The sequence below is a fragment of the Rhincodon typus genome, chromosome 5, assembly GCF_021869965.1.
Source record: "Rhincodon typus isolate 14 chromosome 5, sRhiTyp1.1, whole genome shotgun sequence".
NCBI classification, from domain to species: Eukaryota; Metazoa; Chordata; class Chondrichthyes; order Orectolobiformes; family Rhincodontidae; genus Rhincodon; species Rhincodon typus.
This window is the reverse complement of record NC_063336.1, coordinates 104,208,427-104,224,322: the sequence shown is the minus strand read 5'-3', so window position 1 is coordinate 104,224,322 and position 15,896 is coordinate 104,208,427. Positions and strand designations below refer to the sequence as shown.

The following is a 15,896-nucleotide window of genomic DNA, read 5'->3' as shown; positions in this document are numbered from 1 at the left end:
CCTGCTGTGTTCATCCAGCCCTGCACCTTTCCAGAAGTGGTTGGCCTATTGTACTCAATCAAGTGAATACTTCGCAGCAGCAAAGCTAAACCATGCCAGGTCTGGATAGCATGAGAAGACAGACGACGAAACTCACAATTGGAGAATAAAGAGGAATAAAAACTGAAAGACAATGAGCATTGAACATTGTTTGGCCGAGTGTGCCCATTCATTCAACGGGCCATGATGGACCCAACACACACAACCTCTGAAGGAAAGCAAACAACCATAGACCAGCCTCCGAAATAACAATTTCCTTCAACTCCTGACTCCATTGGACGGACTAAAAATCAAAAGTGCATAGTATGATAACAACGCAATACCCTGGCTATCACAATAACACTGACCAATAATGATCCCTACAGAGCACGAATCACATTCTGCAGAACATCTGGTCACCTGTGCTGGGGTTTATTTTGAAAAAGTTAATCATGCCTATACCGGATATTTGTTAAGCTCATACAGAATAATTTAGTGCAGTGAGCCTGTTATACATTTCCTCATGTGTGAGGGTTAAAAAAAAAGCCTTGCTTAGTTTCCAGTTTTGTGTCAAACTTATAGTATATTCTAGCTCTCCAACTCTGTAAATTCACTCAGAGTAAAATAATCTGGGTCCACCTCATCATTCCATAGCCCTGAATCATGCTCTTTACTATACTCTCAAAAGGGTGTAAATATAGTTCTGAGTCTTTGTTCAACATTTAGACTTCCAAGATAATCTTCTGGACCAATATTACACTGTTTCATGTAAAACAATACATTTGCCCACAATAAAATCTACCTGTGTTCCTTCTTCCATCCACTAAAAATAATCCAGCACGTGAATGATAATTATTTATTTATTTATTTAATTGTTTATTCACATTTGATTGATTTTATCATCAAACACAAAAAGAATTACGCTCCGCTTCTTCCTGTCCCGCAGGCCCGACCAGTCCCCCTCCACCGACACCCTCATCAGCTTAACGGAACTCGTCCTTACCCTCAACAACTTCTCCCTTTAACTCGTCCCACTTCCTACAGACTAAGGGGGTGGCCATGGGAACCCGCATGGGCCCAAGCTATGCCGGCTTCTTTGTAGGATACGTGGAACAGTCCCTCTTCCGCATCTACATTGGCACTATCCTCCACCTCTTCCTCCACTACATCGATGACTGTATCAGTGTTGCCTCATGCTCCCACGAGCAGCTTGAACAGTTCATCAACTTTACTAACACCTTTCACCCCAACCTCAAATTCACCTGGACCATCTCTGATACCTCCCACTCCTTCCTGGACCTCTCTGTCTCCATCTCTGGTGACCGCCTCGAAACTGATATCAATTTCAAGCCCACCGACTCCCACAGCTACTGAGACTACACCTCCTCTCACCCACCCTCCTGCAAGAATACAATCCCCTATTCCCAATTCCTCCACCTCTGCCGCGTTTGCTCCCAAGATGGTGCATTACACTCCCGAACATCCCAGATGTCCTCCTATTTCAAGGACCGTAACATCCCCCCTCCGGTGATCCAAAATGCTCTTGACTGAATCTCTTGTGTTTCCCACACTTCTGCCCTCACATCTCCTCCCTGCAACAAAAACAAAGACAGAATCCCCCTTGTCCTCACATATCACCCCATTAACCTCTGTATCCAACGCATCATTCTCCGCCACTTCCGTCACCTACAGTCCCACCCCACAACCAAAGATATATTTCCCTTCCCACCCCTATCTACCTTTCGTAGTGACCGCTCTCTCCACGACTCCCTTGTCAGCTCCACACTGCCCACTAACCCCACCACCCCTGGCACCTTTCCCTGCAACTCTAGGAAGAGCTACACCTGCCCATACACCTCCCCCCTCATCTCAATTCAAGGAACCAAACAAACCTTCCACATCAGACAGAGGTTCACCTGCACATCCATCAGTGTGGTCTATTGCATCCGCTGCTCCCGATGTGGCCTCCTCTACATCGGTGAGACCAAGCAGAGGCTCAGAGACCATTTTGTAGAGCACCTGCGTTCTGTTCGCAACAAACGACAACACCTTCCGGTCACGAACCACTTCAACTCCCCCTCCCACTCCCTGAGTGACATGTCCATCCTGGGCCTCCTCCTGTCACAGTGACGCCACCCGCAAACTGGAGGAACAGCACCTCATATTTCGCCTCAGGACCCTACAGCCCAATGGCCTAAATGTGGACTTTACCAGTTTCAAAATCTCCCCACCCCCCGACCTCATCCCATGACCAATCCTCCCTCTCATCCCCACCTCCTTGACCTGACACAACCTGTCCATCTTCTCTGCCACCTATCCGCTCCTCCCACTGACCAATCCCTACCACTGCCTACCTGCACTCACCTATCACCATCCCACCTACCTTCCCCAGCCCCACCCCTCCTCTTTCTATTTATTTCTGAGCTCCCTTCCCCCTTTCCCATTTCTGAAGAAGGGTCCTGACCCGAAACATCAACTTTCCTGCTCCTCTGATGCTGCCTGGCCTGCTGTATTCATCCAGCTCCACACTGTGTTATCTCTGACTCCAGCATCAGCAGTTCTTACTATCTCTGAAGAATTACTCTCCATGTCATTCCTGAAAAATAACTGTTTAAAATTCTGCATCTTCCCTTTTTCTCATCTTAATCTTAGCTTAGCCCACTTAGCTTCACGATTTAATTCCTGTCAAAAAGCATAGAGTGACAGAGTCATGCAACATGGTCACAGTCCCATCGGTCCAACTAGACCACATCAACCATGTTCCCAAACTAAATTAGTCCCATCTGCCTGCTCTAGGCCCATATCCCTCCAAGCCTTTCTTATTCATGTACTTATCCAAATGTCTTTTAAACGCTGTAACTGTACCGGCATCCACTACTTCCTCTAGCAGTTCATTCCACACATGAATCACTGCCTGTCTGAAAATGTTGCCTCTTGTGTCCTTTTTGAAACTTTCTCCTCTCACCTTAAAATATATGCCCTCTAGTTTCGAACTCCCCCACCCTGTGGAAAAGAGCCTTGCTATTCACCTAATCTATGCCCCTTGTGATTTTAGAAACCTCTATAAGGTCACCCCTTAACCTCCTAGGAAGGATATTATCAAGCTGGAGAGGGTTCAAAAGAGATTTACCACAATGTTGCTGGGTATGGATGTTTTGAGCTATAAAGAAAGGCTGGATAGGCTGGGACGTTTTCTACTGGAGCGTAGGAGGTTGAGAGGAGACCTTATAGAAGTTTATAAAACAATGAGGAGTATACATAGAGTTAATGGTGTTGTCTCTTTCTTGGGATGGGGGATTTCAACATCATGGGGCACATTTTTAAGGTGAGAGCACAGAGATTTAAAAAAGATATGAGGGACAAAATTTTTGCACTGAGGGTGGTTCGCGTGTGGAATGAACTTCCTGAGGAAGTGGTGGATGTGGGTACAATTACAATGTTTAAAAGTCATTTGGATAACTACATGAATAGGAAAGGCTGGAGGGATATGGGCCAGGAACAGGCAGGCATGTCTATTTAGTTTGGGATTAAATTCAGCATTGACTGGTTGGACTGAATGGTCTGCTTCTGTGCTGTATGGCTCTATGCCTCCATGCTCCACTGAGAAAAGTTCCAGCCTATTTTTATAACTCAAACCTTCCATTCTTGGTAACATCCTGGTAGATCTTTTTTGAATCTTCTCTAGTTTAATAATATCCTTCCTATACCAGGGCGACCAGAACTGCACACAGTATTCCAGAAGAGACCTCACCATGTCCTGTACAACCTCAACATGACTTCCCAACTCCTATACTTACATGTCTGAGCAATGAGGGCAAGTGTGTTAAATGCTTTCTTAGCCGCCCCATCTACCTGTGATGCAAATTTCAAAGAAATATGTACCTGAACCCCATAGTTTCAAGTCTTCTTGCCACAACACAGTTCAGGTGAAGATGGTGCAGGACAGTTCACCATTTCCCCTGTGCTGTGTTCAATGCGTCATGAATCCAAATCTATTTCTCTCACACTAGTCTTTGAGTCAAGCACTCATCTCTCTAATCTTATGAATCCTGTGCCAATTTTCTCATGGCTCAGCATCTCACATTCCACCAGCTTTTATATTAAAGGAAGTCACATATGGGAATACTGGCTTTATCACTAGGAATATACAGAATTCTTCCTCACCAAGCTGCAATGCTTCATCTTTCAAGCCCCATCGGAGAAGAATAGCTGCTTCTACCTACAGGTTGTATTTTTCAGAAGATGAACATTTTTCATTAATAATGTTCACCTCACCTCAGTCACCTGCAGATCTGTATTCACTGGGGAAGCTGAAGGCAGTTCACCTAAAAGCAACTGACTTAACCTGGTCCCACAAAGGCTGAACATGAAGATGCACAAGCACTGACCTGGTAAGCAAACATCAAGAAAATAATCTTGCACTCTCCAGTAGTGTTACGAGCACTCGGTCCCACAATTTCTTGGATATGAATGACTCCTCTAAACAGCCACTACCTGATCCTGGTATTCTTGTTTCTACTCATCACCCAAACCCCTGTCTCCTGTTGCCTCTAACTCGGTCACTAACGCCACTATTTCACAGCAAGGTAAATCAAATCCTTATTCAGCAAGGAGAATGGAATCTCAGCACAGCAGTAGGGTAGGCTGTAATTTGAGCGTCAGAGTCATGTCATGGGACATGATTGATAGTTTACTTAGATCTTTTGTTGCTTCAATGTTTCTATGCCACTTTACAGGCAAGGAACAGGACAGGATAGATCAGAAATCAATAAGATATAAAAAACAGAGAAATAAACTGTTTGTAGCTGAGAGAAGGAATAAAAGAAACCTAAAACTAAGTCAGTACAAGCTCGGGAAAGTTTGGAGTAATTAGTCACTGGATTTAAGACCTTTTTTAACACATTCTGGAAAATGCAATTGAAATGCCAAAAAGGGATCTTTGTTTTAAATTCAAATTATTGCCCAGGTTCCTAGCTATACAGTACTTATCCTACGTTTCACTTAAACTTCAGCTTTTATTTCAAATAGAATAATTTTTGCTAAGTGGCTTTCCTTATCAGACATTTTACACCATCACTTTTATCCTTTTAAATCCCAACTGCAATTCAAATATTTTAGAAGACCAAACCCTTCAATGCATATGGAAAAGAGTTTTACAAATAGGATCAGGAAACTGCTAAGAGTATAATTGCGTACAGAAATGACATTCCTTGACCACACCTCATTTTAGGTGCACGCCCTTAAGCCATGTCTGATTAACCCTCATACACACACACACACACCTAATAATTTTCCAGTAGGGTTTTTCTAGGTCTCAGAGAGCTCAGTACAGCCTGTCCTGCTGCTAACAGTGAGTAAACAAAACAATACCAAAATCTGCTTCACCACTGGAGCACTAATGCTTTGATTCTAATTTTACTTTTAAATATGACACTTACCACATTTTTTAGACCGTACTCCAGATCAGTATTGTAACCTGAAGGAAGTATTTTAGAAAATACCTTAGAGCTTGAAAGATGTTTCCACATTGCTTAAAATGGCTTACAAATCGCCTGACCACTTTTATATTATGTGGGGGACGGAAATGCTGTGGCACAGGAGAAATGTCGAGAGTCACTGATCATGTTTGATACCACAAATGATCTCTTTAACACAGTTTGATAATAAATGAGACAAAGTGAAGCTATGTGCAGCAGCCATTTAATTTGTGTGTATGCCTGTTTCTTGCAGAAGTGAAAGGTGTTTTTGGGCTTGAATAAAGTTAAATATAAATCGTTTAAATTGCGAATAACACAAAGTAGCAACTTACAAAAGAAACTTCTCATGTTTAATCAATATCTTTAACAAAAAGAAAAGTCTCAAGACATTTCAGAGATGCAAGCAGAATATGGAAAGCAAATCTTCACGGCGCCAAAGCAAAATCATCAAGGGACTAGTTAGCAGTCAACAGTTGGGATAGAGGTAGGGACCAAATTTCAGAGTACATGGTTCCTCAGCTAGTAATGGCATGGAGAAGAAATGCAAAAGAGACCAAAAGGAATGCAAAGTTCGAGATTTGAAGGAGTCCTGGTTATAACTGATGCAGAGCAGCAAGGCTATAAAGGGATTTAAAGAAAGCTGAGAATTTGAAATCTGAGGTATTTGGAAACAAGATGGGACAGATGGCTGAGCAGGACTTAGGACAGAGTAAGATACAGGCAAAGTTCTGAATAGCAAATCCTACAAAAGGCAGAGAATGGGAAACTCATTCAGTAAAGTAATGGAAACTCCATAAATGAAAGTGGAGAAGTAATAGATGAGGATTTTAACAGCAGATGGCTTAGATAAGGTGTGAAAGTGGACAATGTTACTCAGGTAGAAGGAGGCAACCTTCCGGAAGTTCAGCTGTGAGCAGCTATATGTGCATAAAAACAGTGGCTGAAGATTGTGAACGAATTGACGACAAAAAGGATAATGTTTATGGTGGGGGCCAAAGACAATGGCTCCTATCACTGATTTGGAGCTCAAGGGAAGGGCCGGTCTGAGAAGAGTGGGATAAGAAAAGCATATCAAAATTTGGTCAACAAACACTAACCACATTGCCTTCATCCCATGTGCCAATGATAAGCTTTACTCCTGAACTAGTGAAGAAGGCATCCACAGGAAGACAGCATGGTCCTTCTTTAAATATGTAATTTTGACCCAATGACAATCAGGAGCTGATCTACAACTTTATACGGAGGCCGTGGACAGTGGAGTAGTGACAGCTGACCTGACTAGCCAGATCTTATGGGAGGCGATTCATAGATGGGCAACTCTAATTTATTTCTAAAGGAGACTTCCTTGTGGACCTTGTGGAAGTCGCAGGGGTTTTGAGGGGAGGGGAAAGAAACAAGAAAGGAGAAGCACTTGCCTGGGCTTGACAAATGCTTACATCTCCCCTTGCCACAGGTTGCCCGTATCCCCAAGGCTATTTACCATTTGAGCACCAGCAACTAATCTTGACATTGCCCACAGCGTTTCTTGCCTCCTTTCCCCCTTCCCCCAAACACCCCACTTCAAGCATCCAGGCTCTTTCATTTTTAGACTACTGAGGTCCCCCAGCTGCTTTGGACCTTGTGTCAACCCTACGTGCTGTGGCTTTAAAATGAAGCCAGTGGCTTCGGTTTTGCCCAATGCGCAGCCAAAATGAATTACAACTAATCTAAACACTACATTTTAGACAACCAATCTGATAACACATGTAGTACTAGAGTTGGACCAAGCTAGAATTATTCAAATAAGCTCTACAGTTACGTACAGACAATGACAGGAGGTGGAGGAAAAAATGGTGGGATTGACAATGTCGAAGCTTGAAGGAGCACAAAGATAATGTACCATAGTCACCAGAACTGAAGATGTCATTAAGTCTATGGTTACAGAAGTTTTGGTATTTCCTGTGTTTGGAAAAGGGTTGGGGGCTGGCAGTTGTAGAGAAGCAAACAGAAAGTTGTGTGAAAACTGAGCACAGACTTGAGGAGATAGTACATTCAGAACTTGAGAAGCAAGGGAGATTTGTGCATGGGCATTAGTTTAAGGATATAGTAATTTAAGGATATGGAGCTTAAGGTTAATTTTCTCAGGAAAGAATAATGAAAGTGGTATTGAGTTGGAGGTGGGGTGTATGTTGTGGGTGTGGATGACAGCCCTCTAGCTGTTTCTGGTCTCACTTCCTCTTGATGATCTGGTATGATTGGAAGAAAGGGTATATGATGCATGCTCTGCCCATTTCAAACTATTTACCTATTTACATGCCCGCACTTCTGTGGGGGCTTTAAAATATCCAAAGACATTATATGAAGTAAAGGAAAGTACCTCCGACCATTTATTTGTCTTCTAAATAATATCACTTCACTAAAGTAAAAATCTAAATGCTACTTGTAAGACCAGACCTTGCTGCACAGACATTAGCTCATGCACTTTCCCAAACTACAAGTCATCACTACAATTCAAAATTTCCATTGGCTATTAAACAAATTATGATATTCTGAAGTAGCAAAAGGCAGTGTGCAAATGCAAGTGTCTCTTTAAAGGATCTGTGTGAAACAGTGAATAAAACAGGCTAAAGGTAAGTTAATGAACTTGTTCATGAAGCAATCAAGTGGTTAGCAACCACTAAACAGTTAGCAACCATGAATGTAAACCTGATGCTGTGTAATCTGTTGCAAAATGCATTTGCAGCAAATTCTCTGAGGTAGAGACAGTTTCTGGTAGAACAGCTATTTTGGTAATACATAACGGACCAGTCAAGACACCATGAGGCTACTATTCAGGAGTAAAAACATGGTTGCAGATTGTCAGCCTGTTATACACCATGCAAGATTTTAATTTTCATTGATTCAAATACAGTGATAACCAAACCACAAAGACCAATTTTCCACTCGTGCTGAAAGTGAAAATGGCCTCCAATCTCTATTTGGACTCCTATGCTCCAGTAATTAGTACCACTGTTTATGCAACGGTCTACTGCATGGCCACAAACATCAAAATCCTGGACATGAAAGTAAAACAGGATCTTCAAGTCAATATGCCAACAAACATTTCATCGTATAGATATATAGAGTTGACTCCTCCGTCAAAACAATATGGCAGTGTCACCAGCCCCGTTTGTATTAGCATTTAACATAGAAGGTTGGCTGGAAACTTAAACATACTCCAACTTTAACAGTTTCCACCTAATGCACATTTAGATTCTGACATTGCCAGAACGGTGACACTGTCAGAAATGTTCCCTCAAAGAAATTCATGTCAGTATGAATGATGATATTGCTTTTCAGAAGATACTGGCAGCTTCCCCTGTAGTTCAGACTCATTTCAAAAACATCACTGTCAACTGTGGAATTAAGTTATTAAGAAAGGCTGGAGGAGAATGGTGGTAACATCAAGGGAACGGCTACATGTTTGGACGAATTGGGATGGCACGGCCGAGGTAAAGTGGCTACAGCCAGGCAAGGCAGGAACAGCTGCCTGTCGACAGGGCTGAGGGATGAATACACTAGAAACTTTACTGTCTCACTTACAGAAGGATGTTGCCTTCCTTGCTAACAGGCTCTTTCCAAGTTTGCTCATTAGTCCAGAGTAAAATAAAAAAATTTGAAAAATAGCCCCTCACGAATAAAGGATAGATGTTTCCTAAGTTAAGTGAAGTGGCCTTTTTTGTTATTTAACCTATTCTTCTAATCAGTCTGTTCAGAGGTGTTAGTACACACCTCTGGAGCAGGTGGGACTTGAACTTGGGCCTCTTGGACAAGAGAAAAGGGCACTACCACAGCACCACAAGAAGGCCCCTGAAATGGTCATTGAGAGGGGGGTTATGATTGGTACAACAACCTTGGGAATGGAAGAAGGAAAATCACCTCAGGCAGCTGATACTATTTGTTAACTAGTCATTTTCACTACAGAGTGCCTGTGTGGACAATTAGACTCAGTTGGAATGTCTCAAAGAATCGCCAGGAGCCTGTAGAACAGAATAGACCATTCAGCACCACAGGTCTATGCTGACCTATAACTCTACACTAGCCTTTTGCATGTGTTTAAATATCCTTTTTTGTGGACTTGAGACCAGACAGTGCACAATGATCCTGGTCAGGATCTGCATAAATCTAAATATGTATAAATCCACTTGTTTTGTATCTTATTCTTCTCTAATTATTGCCTGCTACTATTGTCAGTTATGAGAAACAATAATCCTGGACAATTAATGGCAATCATTTTCCACCATCATAGTCACTTACATGGTGGCATTTAAAAAGCATTAAAGACATTGGTTATTTCAGGACATACAGAAAACTCATTGTGTTTTGTTTAGGAATGATTAATTATTAACGCTCTGTATCTACCGTTTAAAACTATAGGTTAAAAAGGATAAATTATCTGTGATGACAGATTTTCTTGTCGTTTTAAATTTACGCATTTTCTCAAATTACACTACAATTCCAAATCTATAAATGCCATGGGCAAAGAGGTAAAGCAGCTTAAGATTTTTGCAAAGATTTGTAGCCCGGGTTGTGGGTGATTTTGTTGACTTGCTCGCCGAGCTGGCTTGTTTTTTGTTCAGACGTTTCACCAATTTTCACCAAACTTCATTGGACAACGAAGGCCATCAGTTTAACTGGGACAAAGTAACTATAGTAGCTCAAGCCAAACATAGACACGTACGGGAATTCCTAGAGGCATGGTTCTCAACCCATAATGCAATCAACAAACATATAGAATTGGACCCCATATACAAACCCATACAGAACAAAACAGGAAATGACACAACTCACCATAATGGAGCGGACAGTATAAATTCCAAGCAGACTAGAACAACATCGCGTCATCGGAGGCTCCACTGAAGATGTTACCTAGCATGGTGATGAAACGTCTGAACAAAAACAAGCCAGCTCGGCGAGCAAGTCAACAACCTCAGGCAAAGCAGCTTATAGTGTAGGGAAAAAATAAGCAAAAAGTGGCAGCAATTTCTGCTACAAATGGAAAGCTGCTCAATTTCAGAGGATCCTAACTTTGCTGCTGCCTTTGAAATATGGTCTATTCATGTTTCATTTCATAAGGTATTGTGGGATGAACATTAACATCAACGTAAATGTTGCTTAGTCATTATCTATTATATGCTGCTCCCTTCACCACACTTAACTTTACTTCATAATTTGTAAATATTATCTAAAATCCTTTGGAGAATATCTGGGGATATCATGATTTTTCATTCCAGTGCTTAAGCACGTAGCATTAATACCACCATGCCCACTATAAGCAATGCAGATCACTATTCACACTCTTACTGGTCTTATCAGTTTGTGCTTTTACTTACTGATTGATTTAACCATCTTTTAATCCATTCTATTAACTGACTCCTGACTCTACAAATTTTGCTTTTTGATATGAATGCCTTACATAGCTCCTCATCTAAGGTCTTCTAAAGTTCATGTAAACATCAACCGCACGTTTTTTATGTGCTTAATTTCATTTCAAAATAATTCAATAAGATATCTTATCTTCCTTTCAAATATCTTGTTTTTATCTGATCTTTTAGCAAAATTTCCAGCTTCCTTCCTACTGCTGACATTAAACTAGTTGATTTACAGTTCCCTTTTAGAACATAGAAATTATATTGGCTTTATGCCAGCCTTTTGACACTTCATTTTTAAATATTGCATAGATATTAATGCTTCTGCTGTCTTCTCCCCAGAATCATAGGAACAAAGGGACAGGAATAGGCCATTCAGCCCATTGAGTTTGCCCAACCATTCAATATGATCATGGCTGATCCAACATTTTCTGCCTTTTACCCATTCCGTTCCCATAACCCTGTATGCAATTGATATTCAGAAATTGGTCAACCTCTACTTTAAACATACTCAAAGATTAAGCTTCCACAGCCCTTTGAGGTGGACAACCTTGCCAGGATTCCTTGTGTATTTCCAGGTACAATCTGTCTAAAACTGAGATGTGGCCCTTAAGTTTGGCTAACTTATCTAATAAATTTCTTTCTGCTCCAACTGTTGCACCATCTCTCTTTACTTTTTCTTTTATCATTATTTTTAGTGGTGTCTTCAGTGAAAACGGGTTTGGTTAGGTGGATTGGCCATGCTAAATTGGCCATAGTGTCCGGGGATGTGCAGGCTAAGTGGATTAGCCACGGGAAATGCAGGATTACGGGGATCAGGTAGGGGGGTTGATCTGGGTGGCATGCTCTTCGGATGGTCAGTGTGGAATCAATTGGCCAAACAGCCTCCTTTCACACTGTAGGGCTTCTATGATTCTATTATTCTACAAACTGGGAAAAAGTATCTGGTCAGTATCCATGTAATTTTAACATATTTTCCCTTGGACTTAAACACTCTTCCACAGCCTTATTCATATCTAATTGCTATGTCACTTATGTGTTTATAGAAAAAAAATCATTGCTCATTTTAATTTCATATTTCCTCTTGATCTTCCCAATTGCTTTTTGCACTTCTTTCCAAGTTCACTACCCTTTGTCATCCTCTTCTCTCCTTTATAATTTATTGTGCATATGTCTTTTGCCTTAGATTTAATGTTATCTTTATCCATCCGTGATATTCTATTCTGTGCTAGATTTTGATTCATAATGGAGTAAATTTTCCTAAATGCCATCTCTCTTACAAATGCCAATTGTTGGTCCATTGATATTTTCTCCAGTTTGCTCCAACCTAATGTTGGATGCTTTCCCACATTTAATGCCTTTTGTTAATTTACCATTTCTAGATCTAGCAGCATGTCCTGCCTTTTTGATCTTCTTGCATATGAGGTCACAAAGTAGACTTATATGGAAACAGGCTCTTTGGCCCAAATTGTCCATGCCGCCCAGTTTGCACAATTAATCTAGTCCCTTTTGCCTGCATTGGTCCATATCTCTCCAGACCTATCCAATCCACGTACCTGTCCAAATGTTTCTTAAATTGTATTCACTTCCACCACTACCTCTGGCAGCTTGTTCCAGACACTCATCACCCTCTGTGTGAAAAAATTGTCCTTCCGGGCACTTTCGTATCTCTCCCCCTTACCTTAAACCTGTGCCCTCTAGTTTTAGACTCCCCTATCCTGGGGAAAAGTTGTAGGCTATCTACCTTAATCTATGCTTCTCATGATTTTATTGACCTCTATAAGATCACCCTCTCAGTCTCCTACACTTCTAGATTAATACTGCTAGATAATAAAAGCTCAATCACAATGTTCCCTTTTCACTTCTTCCCCATGTCTCTTGATAATTTATGAAATCTCTTTTGATTGCAACCACTTTCTTTTTTTCACTCATTCACAGGATGTGGGCATCACTGGCTAGGCCAGCATTTCTTGCCTGTCCCTAATTGCCCAGAGGGCAGCTAAGAGTCAACCACATTGCTGTGGGTCTGGAGTCACATGTAGGCCAGACCAGGAAAGGATGGCAGTTCCCTTCCTTAAAGGACATTATTGAACCGGACCGGTTTTTTCCCAACAATCAATAATGGATTCATGGTCATGATTAGACTCTTATTTCCAGATATATACTGAATTCAAATTCCACTGTCTGCCATGGCAGGATTCTAACCTGGGTCCCAGAACATTAGCTGGGTCTCTGGATTACAGTCTAGTGATAGCACCACTAGGCCATTGCATTCCCTGAGCTCCTGCCATCATGCCAATTGTAATTAACCACAGTTACCCCACCATTTCTCATTCAGCTCTATTTTCAAAATATATTATTGCCTACAATACTTATGTTGCCCCATGTCCTGTGATTTTTCTGTTTCCTCTGTTACAATCGCTTCCTCACTCCATCCAAATAACTTTGCCAAAACTCAGTGCACAGATATATACATGGTAAATAATGCTGTGGGTGAGAAACCAGATGGCTGACAGTAAGAACCTACATCTTCCGAAAAGGAGGCAGGGGGAAGAAACAGAAAATGTTGAAAACAAAAGCTCAATTCAGAAAGAAGAATTGACCTTAGGTCATTCTGGATTCACAAGATTGAAAATTGTGATCTCAACAAATTACTCTCCTCTGCACCATTCAACATAGTGCCAGAATGTATGTCCTGCAACTTCTTGATAATATACATGAAGAATCCAAACAGTACATTTTTTGCAGTCAGAAGTATTTAGTGCTAATCATCTTTCAGATCACTCCTGGATGATCTCAGCAGATTTATAATCAACCACCAAATCAGTAACACAATATTATATTTATTGATCAGTTAAGTATTGGATACACACGCTTACTAACATAGTGACACCCTGTACGGGCACTGCATTATCTGGGTGAAATTATGGAAAGAACAATCTTTGCATATGATGCCTCTGAGTACAAATTAAATGATAATAGCAATTACTGAAGTAATCAAATAAGCTATCCTTACCTCCACCTGCATTCAACTTCCAGTGCAATGAAGAATATAGGGAAACTGTTCTACTATTTCAATTAGCTTTGAAACTAACTGTAATTTTTACACAATACCCAAAATTCAATAGAAGCGAAAGATTTAGTATATAGTTTTAGATAGTATCTGACGAGGGGGAAAAAAGTACTGTTTCAGTGCTGTAGGTCAGAATTACCATAAATAACTTAAATGGTGCTTATGACTAGCTAGGTAATAGACATATTAAGTGAATTTTCCTGTCATTTTAATAACTAAGTGCAATCATTCATTTAGAATGTATTTTTTTAATTAAGTTTAGTAACATATGTTGAATTGCTGCATTTGGACTTAATAAACATTTTTGGCATTCTAGCCAAAAAGTCTCTATTCTTCAGGCCAAATACAGCTAACAGAAATCTCACTTGGATAAGGGATGCACCAAAAGTGGAAATCTTAGAAGCTAGTTATCTACTTCACTCCAGTTCATATTTGCAGTTAGAACAGAAACTTTTGAGGACTTCAAAAATTAGCGTGAAATTAGAGATTCAATTAAGCCATCTTGCACCTAAATGTTAACTTCTGTTTTGGGTTATTCAGCCTTCACGCACTGCATTTATATCATTCCCCTAGTTGGTAAACCACAAAGCATCTCCTACATTACAAACTAATGGAAGCTTTGTTAAACTTTTAACATCAGGTTATTAATCCCAAACACGAATAACGCAGAAGGTTGTGCGATTGATGAACCTTTTCAAAACACCAGTGCACCGTTTAACTCGAAGGGCGCCCCGAGGGAGGGATGCAAAATAAAATAAAGACAGGGGCATTTTTTTAAATATCTTAACTAAGGATTAGGCTAGCAGAGGGATAATAATTGTTAAGACATAAAAATTACCGTCAGGGGTGCCAGGATTGAAAGCACTGCAGCTGATATGTAATGCACAATGTTGCTGATCTTATTAATGTCAGTGAAACTTTGCCTGGGGTTGACATTCCTTACGGGACAGTATAAAGGAAACCGCCTCACGGGGTCATCAGATGAGTGATCAAAACAAGGTCAAACCAATTCGAGTGGATGAATCTTCAGCTCCCCCCTGTCCCTTTCACATTTGAGAAAGGTGTTTATTACTGGGCACCTGCCAGATCGATTGTTCTCCTGACTCAGGGATTTTAAAAAGAGATGACGGCCAACGCCTAGCAGGTGTAGAATTTCATTGCTGCCAAGTGTCTTTCACGCCATTTTTCCTTCAAGCCTCCCTAGTCGAAACTAAACAAGAAAGTTGCGGTCAGAAGTTAAGAAATCCTGCTGTACCTCGAGGGGGGGAGGGAAGGTGCTCTGACTTGGGAATTGTATCACTGGAATGTCACATTGTTTGGAACGAGAATAAATCAATTGGAGGGAAGGGGGGACACTCTTTCTCCAATGTGATCTCCCCCCCGCCCTCAAAAACCCATCCTAAGGAGGTCTACGCTGTGGCATATTGCAGCGACATGTGCTTACGGAAGGCTATCTCTGTCAGACACCTCATCACTGAGGGTTCATTGAAAACTTCTGCTGAACTGAATGGATTGCCCTGTTTTCCCATCATTTCGCTTTTGTGCCCGATCTGAACCCTGACCTCTCTAAACCAACCGCCCATCCCCTCCCATCCGGAGTTCTTCCCCCCACCCCGCCCCCCAACAATCCGGATCTCCCCCCTCGCCCACCTCAATCCGGATCGCTGCCCCCAAAATCCGGATATCTCTGCCACAAACCCCTCCCAGTAGGATCTCTCTCTCCCAATCCGGATCTCTCTCCTCCCCTCCCCAATCGGGATCTCTCTTCCCCCACCTCCCCAATCTTAATCTCTCTTCTTCACCCCCCCCACCCCCCCCACCCCAATGCAGATCCCTCTCCCCCCCCCCCAATCCGGATCTCTCTCTCCCCTCCCCCTCCCCAACCCGGATCTCTTCCCCCCACCTCCCCAATCCGGATCTCTCTTAACCCCCCCCACCCCC

The 15,896-nt window shown here is 41.6% G+C and overlaps 1 protein-coding gene across 5 annotated transcripts in view; it reads right to left on the bottom strand.

Moving 5' to 3' along the window:
* grhl1 (grainyhead-like transcription factor 1) overlaps window positions 1–15,896 on the bottom strand; it is a 101,228-nt gene that overhangs the window by 83,781 nt on the left and 1,551 nt on the right. The window contains exon 1 of one of the 5 annotated variants that reach the window (XM_048597495.1): window positions 14,794–14,977. The exons of the other annotated variants lie outside the window; for them this stretch is intronic. The gene's annotated coding sequence lies outside the window, so the exon portion shown is untranslated. Of the gene's footprint in view, window positions 1–14,793; window positions 14,978–15,896 lie in introns of those variants that run through there. 5 annotated transcript variants of the gene reach the window in all.